The following is a 13,048-nucleotide window of genomic DNA, read 5'->3' on the forward strand; positions in this document are numbered from 1 at the left end:
TTGAAAAAGTAATTAAATTACTTTATGAATTACTCAACAGCAAAAGGAGTTGGAGTTACCAGAAGGCACAGTGCTCCTTTTTCGGGTCCCTGCACCAAGGTAACACCTCCCCGACCAGGCTGTTCACTAAACAGAGAGACAAAATTGATATCAATCCTCCCGTACATCTCCTGGTAAAACAGTCAGCAGTTAGACAGTCACAATGTTGATATATTCAACTTCTAAAATATGTTAATTGTCTAAAATATTAGGTCAGTGTCAAGAGCAAAATCACATTTTAAAGACAGAAAGCAACGCTAAAAAAATAGACTACAACAGCTGTATTGTTTTGTATCCACAGTTCCGCCATTAAGAGACAACATCAGCTCAGCTCAGAGACAAACCATTCTAGAAATCAAGAAATATTTAGATATCAAAGTTCATCACTAACAGCGCATTGCTGCACACCAGCAAAGCATCGGTGCCACCAGTGAGGTTAGCCGCACACCGGAGCTGCCTGCTTTTGACAAGAGTTTACGTTCAATAATTGCAGAAGGTCTCTCCAGGTTGTTCTGCAGAGGGAAAGAGACACGGAGACGTGGATTTGACTGCAAGAAAACAAGGAAAATAGCATCTCTTTTGTACACACACAAGGCACCAAAATGCACACTTGCCATTTCACACTGTGACAGCCATAAGAATACTTTGATATAATTAAAATCATTTTGAGGGAGAAAGGTCATTAGCACAACAGTTTTCTTCTTTAGTTTTTGTCTAACCTACAATACCGTCAATGTGGACATTTTCCAGTCTTCAAAATCTCATCATCATCATCATCAAATCATTCATATGGAAAGGTCATATTTTTGAAGGAAATGCACACATTCTCCCCCCGAGTTTGTTCTTTAACGTCCAGTCTTTTGCAGTGAAAGGGAAATCCTTCTCTATCAACTCATCTTTGTGCATACATATTCTTTATACATGAGGCCACTGGCCATCAAAACCCCCTGATATCAATCTATCCCCTTCACACGTTTGGGATGAACTCAAACACAGAAAGGCTGTGTAGTCAGCTTTAACACTGACCTCTACAGGTCCCTTGTGAAGTCACCGCCTTAACTTGTGCCAGCTGTTGTTGGGTGATCCAACAAGGTCTTGAGCAAGGGTTGCCATTCTTGGTTCTGTTTTTAAACTGACAGTACAGAGAGATTTGAAATATATATATATATATTTTCCTATTTTTGTGTTTTGTTTTATTCTTACACATATAAATAAATAGTTACTATCTAGAATAATAGTTAGCGATTGTAAATAATATACTACTTATATACTTCTATCCCTAATCAACTATTTAATGCCTTAAGTCCAGCAAATATAATCTAAGCCCTCTGAGGAAAATGCTGAATATCAGGGCCAGAGTTAACTGTGGAGGCAATACTGTATCCATCACGTCCTCTGTCATAATCCGTCCCCCACATGTTAGAGTGGATTTAAACTCAAATAACATTCACTGCCTTTCTCTCCAGCCCTAGTCTGCGCATCACCATTAGGGTAATGGTGTTCAGCTCATATGCATGCTAAAAAATGGATTTAGGATCCATTAGCTTATTAGGCGCAAAATGACATTATCTCCTCTCAATGTGAACTCCGTAGCAGCCATTCGAAGATAAATTATGCCGTAGCAACACCCCCTGATCTGTCAATCAATCCTCTTATCAGTGTGTCTGCCCCAGGGATTGCAATCACCCATTCATTGCATGCTTTAAATGAATGTAAGTGCACTGGCTGATCCATGCAGCATGTTTGTAGACGGATTAATCTAAATGAGAGAGATATTCTGAAGTACTGGAAATGCTTGAATAGAGATAAAAGCCTTGTAGAGGGTGCATGAACTATAGACTGTATTTTTGTCAAGTGCTTGCAGAGTTCAGTCTAACTTTTGCAATCACCAGACATTTAAGTCTGACATAAAAATAGAAGGTCAAATATGAGTGCAAATATTACACCTTCAACTAACAATTATTTTCATTATCAATTCCGATGTATTGATTAATGCAGATATACATAAAAGTCTAGTCTAGCTTGCAAGCTAACTGAAAGTAACATTAACATTATATCCAGATGCAGAGCACTTGATAAAGTTACGTTAGCTTGCCTTTTTATGAATGTCAGTGTTAGCCTGCTTGTTTTCATAGTTTGTCTCAGCTGTTTTGTTGTTGCTTCTTATCAAACGCTCAGTGGATTGCAGATAGATTTAGTCCATTAATCTGTTTATGAAGAACCGTCTGTCTCTGTCAAATGACATTACTGACAGAAGACAGAACGCTGTTGAACGCAAGATGCTTCTTATTAGCAGTAGCGCAACAGGTCAAGTGTCTAAATCAGCTTCTGGGCGGCGGGATTCTGTTTTACTAATGATGAGCGAGGCTACACTGTGTGAATTCACCGATGCATTTTGCCTTTCATCTTCATTTTTCATCAAGGCAGTCAGTTCACATTTTCAATGGTTACTTTTTATCTAGTTTTAGTTTAGTTTTCATCATGAAAAATAGGTTGTCAACAAATATTTTCCGCCATAGTTTTCGTTGAGAAAATGACACACTGAAACAGAGAAAAGCATCAAACCTTCACATTTGAGAGGCTAGACCCAGTCAATATTTGGGATTTTGATCATTTTTGATTGTAAAAGCTGTTCAGGATTAAACTTCTGTTGATCCACAAATCGATTATTCAACTAATTGTTTCAGCAATAGCATATATGCTGTAAAATGTGCTGTATATGAAGCGCTTCCAGAGTTTTGTCCCACATTAAATACCTTTTACAAATATGGCCGTTATGGCTGCAGATTTACTATTCAAATGTGTACATTTGGAAGACGGTTAAGCTGAAACTTCCAGTGTGGCCTTGGGAGGATGAATTAGGAATTAAATAGTGTCTCTCTGAAGGGTTAGCTGTACTCCAAATTGGAATCTCTCTTCTCCTTGCTTTATTATCACAACTTTCTCTTTGTGTCTGCTTGGAGGCTAATTAAGGGGGGGGCAGAGAGAGCGCGAGAACAAGACCCCACTGATGGAAATCAAATGAGAAGGACAGGAATGGGAGAATAGAGGAATAATCGGTCATTTGATGAACGCTTACCGTGCCCTTGATGAATAGCGCCAATACCTTCCTAAAATGGATGCGAGGCGAGCGAAGACAAGTGCCAGGGACAAACTAGACTTTGTTCTTGTAAAAAAAGAGGAGTAAGCCGAGTGTAGGAAGAACCAAGTGTAAGTAGAATGAGCTTAATTTACTGGCTTGAGTCTTAATACGTGTCCCCCTCACAGACAGACCACATAGCACAAATGGGCTTGCCAGAATTCATTCTATCTCCTTTCTTTCAATTCGCACTGCTAAAGTAGGAAGACTTACACTGCTGTTCTTTTCCAGTGTATACAAGCAATTTACTATAACTGAATCAAGTCACGTATGTGGAGCTGCATCTAACTGTTAATAAAGGTGGTCCAATGTGTTCAGATGTCTTGTTTTGTCAACTAAGAGTCAAAAACCCGAAGATATTTAATTTACAATGATTCAAAGAAAGACAGACTTTTCACATTAGAGAAGCTGGGACCACGCAGAGATGAATTGGCATTATTTGCTTTAAAAGGGAGTTGTATGGGAGGATTAATTTGCTTGATAGGCTAATTAATTGTTCAACTAAATCATATAAAAATCAGACAAAAGACACAAATCCTCACATGTCAAGCTGAAAACAGCAAATAATCTTTGGTCATTAATCTGACTATCTATCTGATTATTTTCTCGATTAATCGTTTCTCATTTAAAAAAAAGTCAAATCTGTCTAAAATGGTGAAAAATGCAATCACAAGTGCAGTTTCTGACTTCAGCTGCAGCAAGTCCTCTCAACTGAGGGGCTACAACTAGGTAATGTTGGAAATTTACTTAAATGAGTAATTGATAATCAACTAATCTTTTCAGTTCTGCTTCTGCTGTCCACTTTAACAGCAGAGAGCTCTCTCTCTCTCTCTCTCTCGCTCAGCTCAATCAATCACTTTGAGTTTTCCTTTAAATCCTTTATGACAAGTGACCTTGCAAAATGGCTTTTGTCAACATCTCTGCATTGTAATTCATGCTAAATGACACATATATGACTGTGCCAGTGGAGCATCATTCAAATTGGTCATCTAATCTAATACAAAGTCCACTTTATTAAATAAACCATGTCTCATGCCATGCCTGAATGGAATAAATTATCTAAAGCGAAAAGAAAGTCAGATCATAAGCAGGAGAACTCTTTTTGTTTGAGGGCACTGCTTGAAATGTACAGGTTTTTAGTCTTCAGTCAGGCCTGCAGGGTGAGGCTACTGAGCATTTACCTTCCCCCAACAGGCTGTAAAGTTCAGAGCATGCGGCCATTTGATTAACATGTAGATGAATGTGCCCGTTGTCTCTATTCCACTAAGCATTCCCAGATATTATAAAAACCCAATCATGCCAAAAGCTCACTCAGCCTCTGATAATTAAGGGGAAGCACATGAAAGCGCAGAGGCAAAAGGTTACCTAAACGCCTGGGCTCACTGACTGACAAGACACAATGGCCACGTACTGTTTTGATGTGATGGGTAGGTAAATGGTCACATTAACATTTCCTAGCTGGAATGTGGGGAGTAAAAAGGGTTATTTGTCAACAAGGCAGAAAGAGTAGAAGGGAAAAAACAAAACCGAGGCTTTTGTCCGTCATAACAAATGTTCCCTCTTCAGAGACGAACCTGGCCAGCCGGGGAGAGCGCTGTTTGAATGGCATTACACTTTGTTTACTGAACTTGTACAATCGCACTATTGATAGATGCTCTTTGTAGGTATTATTCTAATCTCTTTGAAACACGGTTCAACAGAAACACACCATCTCTGATGAATAGACTGCTGTCATGTAGATACAAAGAGCTGTAACACTCTTTGGGGTAAAAAGTGGGTTTTATATGAAGGCAAGACAATTCACACTGTCACATGATGTAAAAAGCGTCACGATGGCTGACAGGAAAATGTGTAAGACAATGCGTAACACATACACACACATCCTATTGAAAGTGGTTATGTAATGATGCAGCTAATAAAAATAGCAGCTCAGGTTTGGGATCACTCTTTATAGACATATTTCAAGTTGCAAAAGTAGTTGGAATCAACAGAATATGTAGTTCAGATTAAAATAGAAATGTAATTGCCCCACAGGGAATGCATTGAGAAAACAAGACACAAGACAAGACAGAAAACATGAAGAAAACTGTGCATACTGTTTGCATCCCATGAAATTTCCTACATTTAATCCAACCTTAAACATAGCATTTGGCAAATCACAAAGGGGTCATATGAATTATTTTGTTATGAGCATTTTTATCGGTTTTGGAAGGCACTGACAAATACTGACATCCTGCTGATAGGGATCAGATCAGAAAACACTCATATGGGTTGTTTTGCAAGGCAATGACAAACTTTTTCACTCACTTTGTTTGCAAGTCAAATGTACCAAAGACAAAAGTCAAAAGAGTGTCCAAATTCCAAATGTTTAAAACTAGTTTGTGAATTATCATTTGCCCAGGCAATGAATGCGTTGGCTGGTCCAAACAGGTGCTTGTGCTCACAACAACAACCTTTTTAGAGTCACTGCAATTTGTTGCAATGTCATTTTGATTTGAATAAAAAGTTATTTGATGATGCATAGATCAACATAAAACACATCAATAATGTAATGCCATAACTAGGGGTCTTTTAAACATTACATCAACTTTCATCCAGATACACAGGATAACATACAGGATCAAGATTTTTACAATTGCAGCGCACACAATGACCGTCACGCACAACAGCATCAATGACTCAACAGTTACTTTGGCAGAAGCTGAGATTTCTGGCTTTTAATGCTCCATTTTCAATCTGTACTGCATGTAGTTAAGATAAAACTAACTGATCTCTGAGGGGGATGCAGGTTGTTGAAGTTGCAAAACGAATGTGAATTAGTGTGGACGAGTGAACACAGTCAGGAAGCAAATAAGGGGAAGTAAAACAATAGACTATACACAACAAATGCAGCCCACAATTTCAACATGTTCAGGTGACTAAAATGGATAACAGTCATTAACATGTATGTTGTTCTCTCAAGACAAACAAAGTATAAAAGCAAATACATACGATCAGTCCACGGACTCCACCAGTTACACTGTTTCTGCTGCTAAGGCAGACGAGAATTACTAGAAGTGAACTGCAGATAGTGTGAATGCATAAATAAATAGTCTTATCACTGCTCTGTCATTCAAACACATTGGATATACTTTTTTATTGATACAGCACTGTGTCATCACATCTAAGCTGTGAAGATTTTCTATTTACAAAGGTGGCTCTGTGCTGAGGTAATGGGAATGTTTGCAATCTACTGCTTCAGTTTCTCTCGGGAATCCAATGAGCGAGTCTCCGCACACTCAATATGCACCAGTCACTTTCATTCATTATTGGTAACTATAGTGAACTAATGCAAGTTACTTGCTATATTTGCTTTTTTCTCTCTCTTTTATGGACAAAATGTGGAAAACAGCCGGGAAACACTATAAAGATACATTATCTCTCTTTTGTAAGAAAAATGCCATTAAAGGAAGCAAAGTGACTCTTCTGGTCTCTAAACATTACTGCGCTTCTTCTCATTTTCTGTAAATTCAACAGTTGCCGGATGTACAGTTTTTATACAACTTGTCTGATTCACTTGAAGAAAATGTTTTTGTTCTGACTGAGACGTTGCAGTAAAAGCTGTATCAAAACGCTCAGGTTAATCCTCTGGGAACTGTGATAGTGTTTTTGATGATGATATAGGCTGCAGTTTAACAGCATCATAGGCTACATTTGCTATGTACTCTAATTCAAAGTAAAGTGTGGATGGATAAACCACAGTCTGACTAAGACAATGGAGAAATCCAATGGACAGAAACAGTTTTTGAGTCGACTCCATGGCATGTATACAGGAAAAGAATGGAATTGTTTTTATTTATTGTTGCTGTATATACTCACAGTGAAACTGGGAAGCTCATGTTGAAACTTGGGGACATCATTATATATATATAGTTCATGAATTCACATCATAAAAACAGCGGGAGATTGGTGTGTTCTGAATTGCAGCCTTCATTAAAGTTAATCTCACATTAACTCTCTATCTGATCACAGTCATTGATGCTAACAACACAGAGCTACTGATGCAAGTCGAGCTGTGCGATATCTAACTCGGACTGACTTCAACTCAGTGCCGGCTCTCTTATCAAACTAACTTCAGCCTGGTTCCTGACCGGCAGTACAGCAGTGCCTTTTTGTGTGACTGACGGAGCCTTTTGTCTCTGCTTTCCCACTTATTTTGTCAAATTTGTCCATGCGGCAGGGACTGCAAGATGCAAGATGTGTAGTTGAGATCCAAATGAAGGCCGAGTTCAAAGGTGGGTGTGGTCTGAGCAAGGGTGCTGGAAGTAGGGGGGTAGAGAGTAGGGAAGCACCCCCTCCCCGGGCGTTACGCCCCTGGCCCACATTTGTTTTGAGTCACAGATCACTGTATCCCAGTATCGCCTGTATCCCAGTATGTTAGTATGTGGGTGCTATAGTTTCAACATCTAACAAGGAAATTTTGCGAATGGATAACTATGCATCACCTTAGTGTTTCTGGATATACAGAGACGTTGCTTGTCATGCCTATTCAAGCTGAAGTCAAATGTTTTATTTTCAGGAAGCCATGCCTCCATTTTGCTTTGCTGACACTTGAAAAAGCATCATTACAAAACGTCACATGGGACTATTTGATATGGGAACAGAAAAAAAGACAGCATTAACTAGTAATATCTGACTACAAAGCAATGTTTTTTACAAGTCTGAAACACTGACATTGTTAAAACTTCTGTGCCTTTAAAAATAAATTCCTTTTCAGTTTTTGTTTTTGTTCCACTTGCAAGCCTTATAGTCCTATTAGATTACTTGCCTCTCTCCTCTCATCCAACAAAAAAGAATGGCTGATTGCTTTGGGGCAGACAAAGTCCCACAGAGTAGCTCAATTATTGACTTTGCTAAGTCAACCTTTAACATACAAATCCTGCTCAGACTCTTGTCCTTGTGGTGGCCGAGGGCCCACTGAAGGCACGCATTCAGCTCACAGTCCAGCAGACATTAATTCCTCTCAATCTTCACACTCAATTTAGTCTTGAATGTTCCTGCCAATATGGCTGAGCCTTGGAATTAGAAGTGGTAAATTATACAAATAACCCCTTAATAGCATGCCGCGCCCGTATGAAGTGAACCCGCCAACGTGGCAGCGATTTGCAGCGTGGCAAGTGAGATGGAAGGGCAAGTCCAATCATGTACGTACATGTGCTCAGTAAGCAGACTATGGCGGGATAATGAGGATTGGTGCCCATAACACCCAAGTATCCACAGTCTGTTTGTTTGTCAGTATTTTCAGTTGCTCATCCTCACAAAGCAACACCAAATGTGTTTGTGGCGACGAAAATCAATTCAGCACTAGTTCGACCCCATGACTGTGTCAAGACACAAGTGATGGGAGAAATATTATAGTAAGAGAAGAATTTCAAAAGGGAAATAAGATGTGTCTCAGGGTTATACTATAAGTTGTTGTGAATACATAAGAACAAGTACATTCCAACAGCAGTCAGGATATCACCAGAACAACTTGCATGAAACAGGGTTTTGAGTAGTTGCTGCTTCAGTCATTTAAATTGTCCTCCAATGTGTAAAAAGATGATTTTCTAGATGTATAACTTTTTTCAGGCAGCAACTGATTTATTACGTGAATAAAGACTATGTTCAGAGTTGATATTTGGTGTCAGACTCTAAGCTTGTCATTCCCCGCAAGCAAACACCAACCTCAGCACAGCAGCAACTGGGGAGTGACGATAATAACACCCCCCCCCCCTCCCCCCAGGGGAACTTAGACTCAGAGCCTACAGGTGGATGCTGGGGTGAAGGTGGGGTTTATGAAATGCTACAAGAGAGCAGCAGTGGCATCAGCAGCAGAGTTAACACAGCTACAAAAACTTGCTGCAGTGGTTTTTGCTTCAAAGTCGACTTACAATAAGCTAATGCATATAAATAACGGGATGATACAAAACATTTGTTTAGCTAAATTTCCTCCCAAAAGTCCACAGTGTGTCCCTGAACCAGATTAGTGAGTTCATTCGGCAGAATTTTTGACACGTTTTTGGTGTCCGTCACTCGTCTGTCCCACTCAACAAAATTTCCTTCAGCACTTTATAGATACGGCGGCTCTCCTGAAATAAATAGCACCTCCACTGATGTCAGAAAAAAAAAAAAGATGAAATATATTTAGCTTCAGGGCAGAGATGCGAGTTCACACAGCAAAGGCCACTTATTGAGTGAACAGACTTTCTAGACCATCATCGAGTAGCCTAACTAAATAGACCATGAGACGAGATGCGTCTCCTGCTGAGCACCTGAGACTATACTAGGGGATATATACTTTTTAGTGAATAGATATGTATAAATCTAAACCCAGCAATCCACTGGATATGCAGCAGCAGGCTCAAACACATCAGCTATGCAGCAGACAATTATGAACTTATACATATTAAAATCACAAGACCTCAGGCTTGGAGCAGACAATCTCCTCATTTCAAATTCAGATGTTCAGATGTAATTGTGATATGGAGAATAGTGTACAGATTTGTCACATAACTTCGTTGAGTTTAAATAATACTATACTGGTCACTGAATACACATACATATATTATTTAGTTTTACATCAAAACATACCTGTTTGATAAGTCTTTGGAGTCTTGTTTGAGGAAACGTGTCACGTAGGCTGCAACACTCAACACGCATTTTGAACTTACTTAGAAATACTTGGGATTCCTTTGTCTTTCATGAAATATACAGTAACTATTTGAAGGTAAGCAATGCTTCTTTTACAGAATTGGCTTATTTTAATTTATAATGGAAAATGAACGCCTACGTTAAACAAATGTTAAGAACTGTATCAGATTGCACCGAATCGTTCTCTATTATAATGTATCGTCCCTGAATGTATCACAGCCCGTGTATCTAGATATGTATCAGACCGAGAGATGCACATGCAGAGTATTGTATGCACATGCCAAACAACAACCAAAAGAAAAATGAAGCTCAACAACAACTTCCACCATTAAAACCAGTGCAAATACTGCACAGGTGGGTACAGAAATGACTAGCAGCCAGCAGAAGAAGCAGGTGCACAATAAACTGCAGGGGAGCCGATTTACTAACTGGTTTTAACTAACCAAGCACACAGACACCGGGACATTCAACATTAGCACAAGAAGACACACTTACCTCGATGGGGAGACAGAAAAACAAAACTCTTTTTGAGCAGTTGCTGCACACAAACTCCACAGCAGGACATGAAATCTCCCCTGGAGCTTGAACCCTCCGTCAAGGCCGACGGTTGATATCACAAACATAATTGATGATGATGATGATGATGATGATGATGATGAAGACAGAGAAATGCTGCTGAACGGTGGTAGCAGCAGCAACAGCAGGATGATAAGCCGCTCTGAGGCAACATTACCGGACAGTTAGCAGCTCAGCAGCAGCAGCAGCAGGTGGAGGCAGCATCATGTCAATTTGAAACACCCGCCCTATTGAAAAGGGTGCGTTGGTTATGGTTGCGACCAGCAGGGCAGTCGTCATGTGTGACTTCTAACCTAACCTCTAACCTTTTGCTCACTTTTTTCTTTCCACTGGCCTTGAGTGGACCGCAGGTGCAGCTGGACTTTAGAATGATTGATTGAGAGTTTCATGAAATACTCGATAATGTATTGTATTGAAATGTATAGGCTGCTTAGACACAATATTATCAAATAGATAATAATAAGAAGACAAATTGTTGTTGCATGCCACATGCTATGTATGTTGCTATAGAGCAGAAAAATAAAATACAGTCAGACATGATTGACACATACACAGAATAGAAACCTCTATTCTTTAACCTCTAAATAATCAGGGACAATTGTCAATGTAGTTGTCAAAACAGTTAATGTTCTTATTCTTTCATCTTACATTACATAACATATACCTTATTTTCAAGTGGATACAATTATTATTGTCTACATTGTTGTACAACTCAGAGGCGAAGGTCACAAATGTTAGTTAACAGTCTGCTGCTTCTGGTTATGCTTTCCTGTCATGACCTATCATCTCAGAAAATGTACAATAACTATTAAATCTTTTATGTTTACAGAATGACCTGTTTGAAGCAGCGCACTCATTCCACAGAGCGCCACGGTAAGAGGGAGATCCTTAATCATGCGGAAGGTTTCAGCAGTTTTCTTTACTCTTATCTAGGACAGAGAGTTCAAGAAACCCTGCAGCATGCAGTGTAGGTTAGTGTGTTTTCAGCTGTAGTGTGTGTGCAGTGTGCTGTGGAGATTTAGGGTAGCAGGACATCTCAGGACACTGAGCAAAAATCTGTTTGAGAAATACTTAAATTAAATCAATATTGGTTCTGTCACTTCTCAACAAAAATGTCCTGAATTTGAAAGCAACTGCCTCTCTGTGCAGAGTTTGCATGTTCTCGCTGTATTTGCGTGGGTTTCCTCCTCCCACAGGCCAAATACATACGGGTCAGCAACTCGAAATTGCCTATACATGTCAGTGTAAGTGCGGTTGTCTGTCTGTGTTAGCCCTTTAACCGTCTGTCCTGGGATAGACTCCACCGACCTCGAGCTCCTGAACGGAAGCATGTGAGAACAGGGATGGATGTTTAGAATTGGTTGAAAATGAGAAGCAAGTTAAAACCAAACTTTTTAAGATTTACAAAGACAATCTGTGGGTTCATTTAGGAGATTGCTCAAAATAACTGTTACCTTTGCATCAGTTGAACACCTAGAGTCAGTGGTGGTGGACGTGTCCAGGTTTTGACTTTCAGCTAATATTAACCAAAACTCTTTTGACTGATTAAAGAAAAGTTATGTAATCTAATAATTAATTAATTAGGTGTTTATAAATGATTAAACAAAATGGTGGTAGACTGGAGTCTGTTGGACCACACAAGGCTTTGGCAGGAGGAAAACAGCCTCTGACCTCAGCACCACTGCAGTGATCACTGAATTAACTGCATGAACATTTTTTTTAAAAAGGCTCCTTCACAAAGAAGCAGATATTTACATACAACAACCAAAAATGAAACAGGCTGCAACTGGCAAACAGCATCTTTAATTGAGTTCATTTGTGGAGCAGACATCTGCAGAGCATATTTTTCAAAAAAATATTTTTTGCTATTTTCTGAAAATCATCAAGAAATGCAGAACATATATTCATGATTCGAACAACTGCCCTTTCATCCTGTAATAGCAGCCTCGTAATTGTTTGGTTTTTGCCTTTTAGATAGAAAAGTATCTCATTCTTGAGTGTGCAAACATGGTGCAGAGCTACAGCTTGACTGTGCAAAAACTGCCTCGATGATAGTAAACATGGTGGGAATTAATTGGTCACAGGAGGACTGATTTACTAAAAAATAAAAATGGGGGGCGGAGCAGAATCTGCACAGGTAAAGGATGAAATTTAGTTTTTATTGCAAGGCCCAAGGAGGGCACTTCTTGATAGCTGGGGGGTTCATGTGTTGAAGCCTTGTGTTGTGGCCTCATGATTCATGACTGTGTCTTTTGTTAGTGTCTCAGAAACAGTCAAAGGTAAAATAAACTCATGGTTCAATTATATCAGAAATAGTGGGGGGGGGGGTGAGGGGACATTTACAGATTGCAGTTGTTAATATGCAGTTAGGATGGAGTGGGTGCAGGGGATTGTTGTGTAGTACAGTATAGTTTGTGCTATTTAGCTCAAAAAAGTGTATCAATAGTGCCACCACATGGAAAGGCCTGAAAGATTCTAATGGCTTTTGAAAGCCAACATTTCCCCTAAAAACACAGCTTCTAGTGTTAGATTTCAAGCAACATCATTAAGAGACTTGATGTATAACGTGTGTTTAAGATGTCAACATTAAATTCAACTGACATTTTTTCCTTTTACCTTAAT

The sequence above is a fragment of the Enoplosus armatus genome, chromosome 1, assembly GCF_043641665.1.
Source record: "Enoplosus armatus isolate fEnoArm2 chromosome 1, fEnoArm2.hap1, whole genome shotgun sequence".
NCBI classification, from domain to species: domain Eukaryota; kingdom Metazoa; phylum Chordata; class Actinopteri; order Centrarchiformes; family Enoplosidae; genus Enoplosus; species Enoplosus armatus.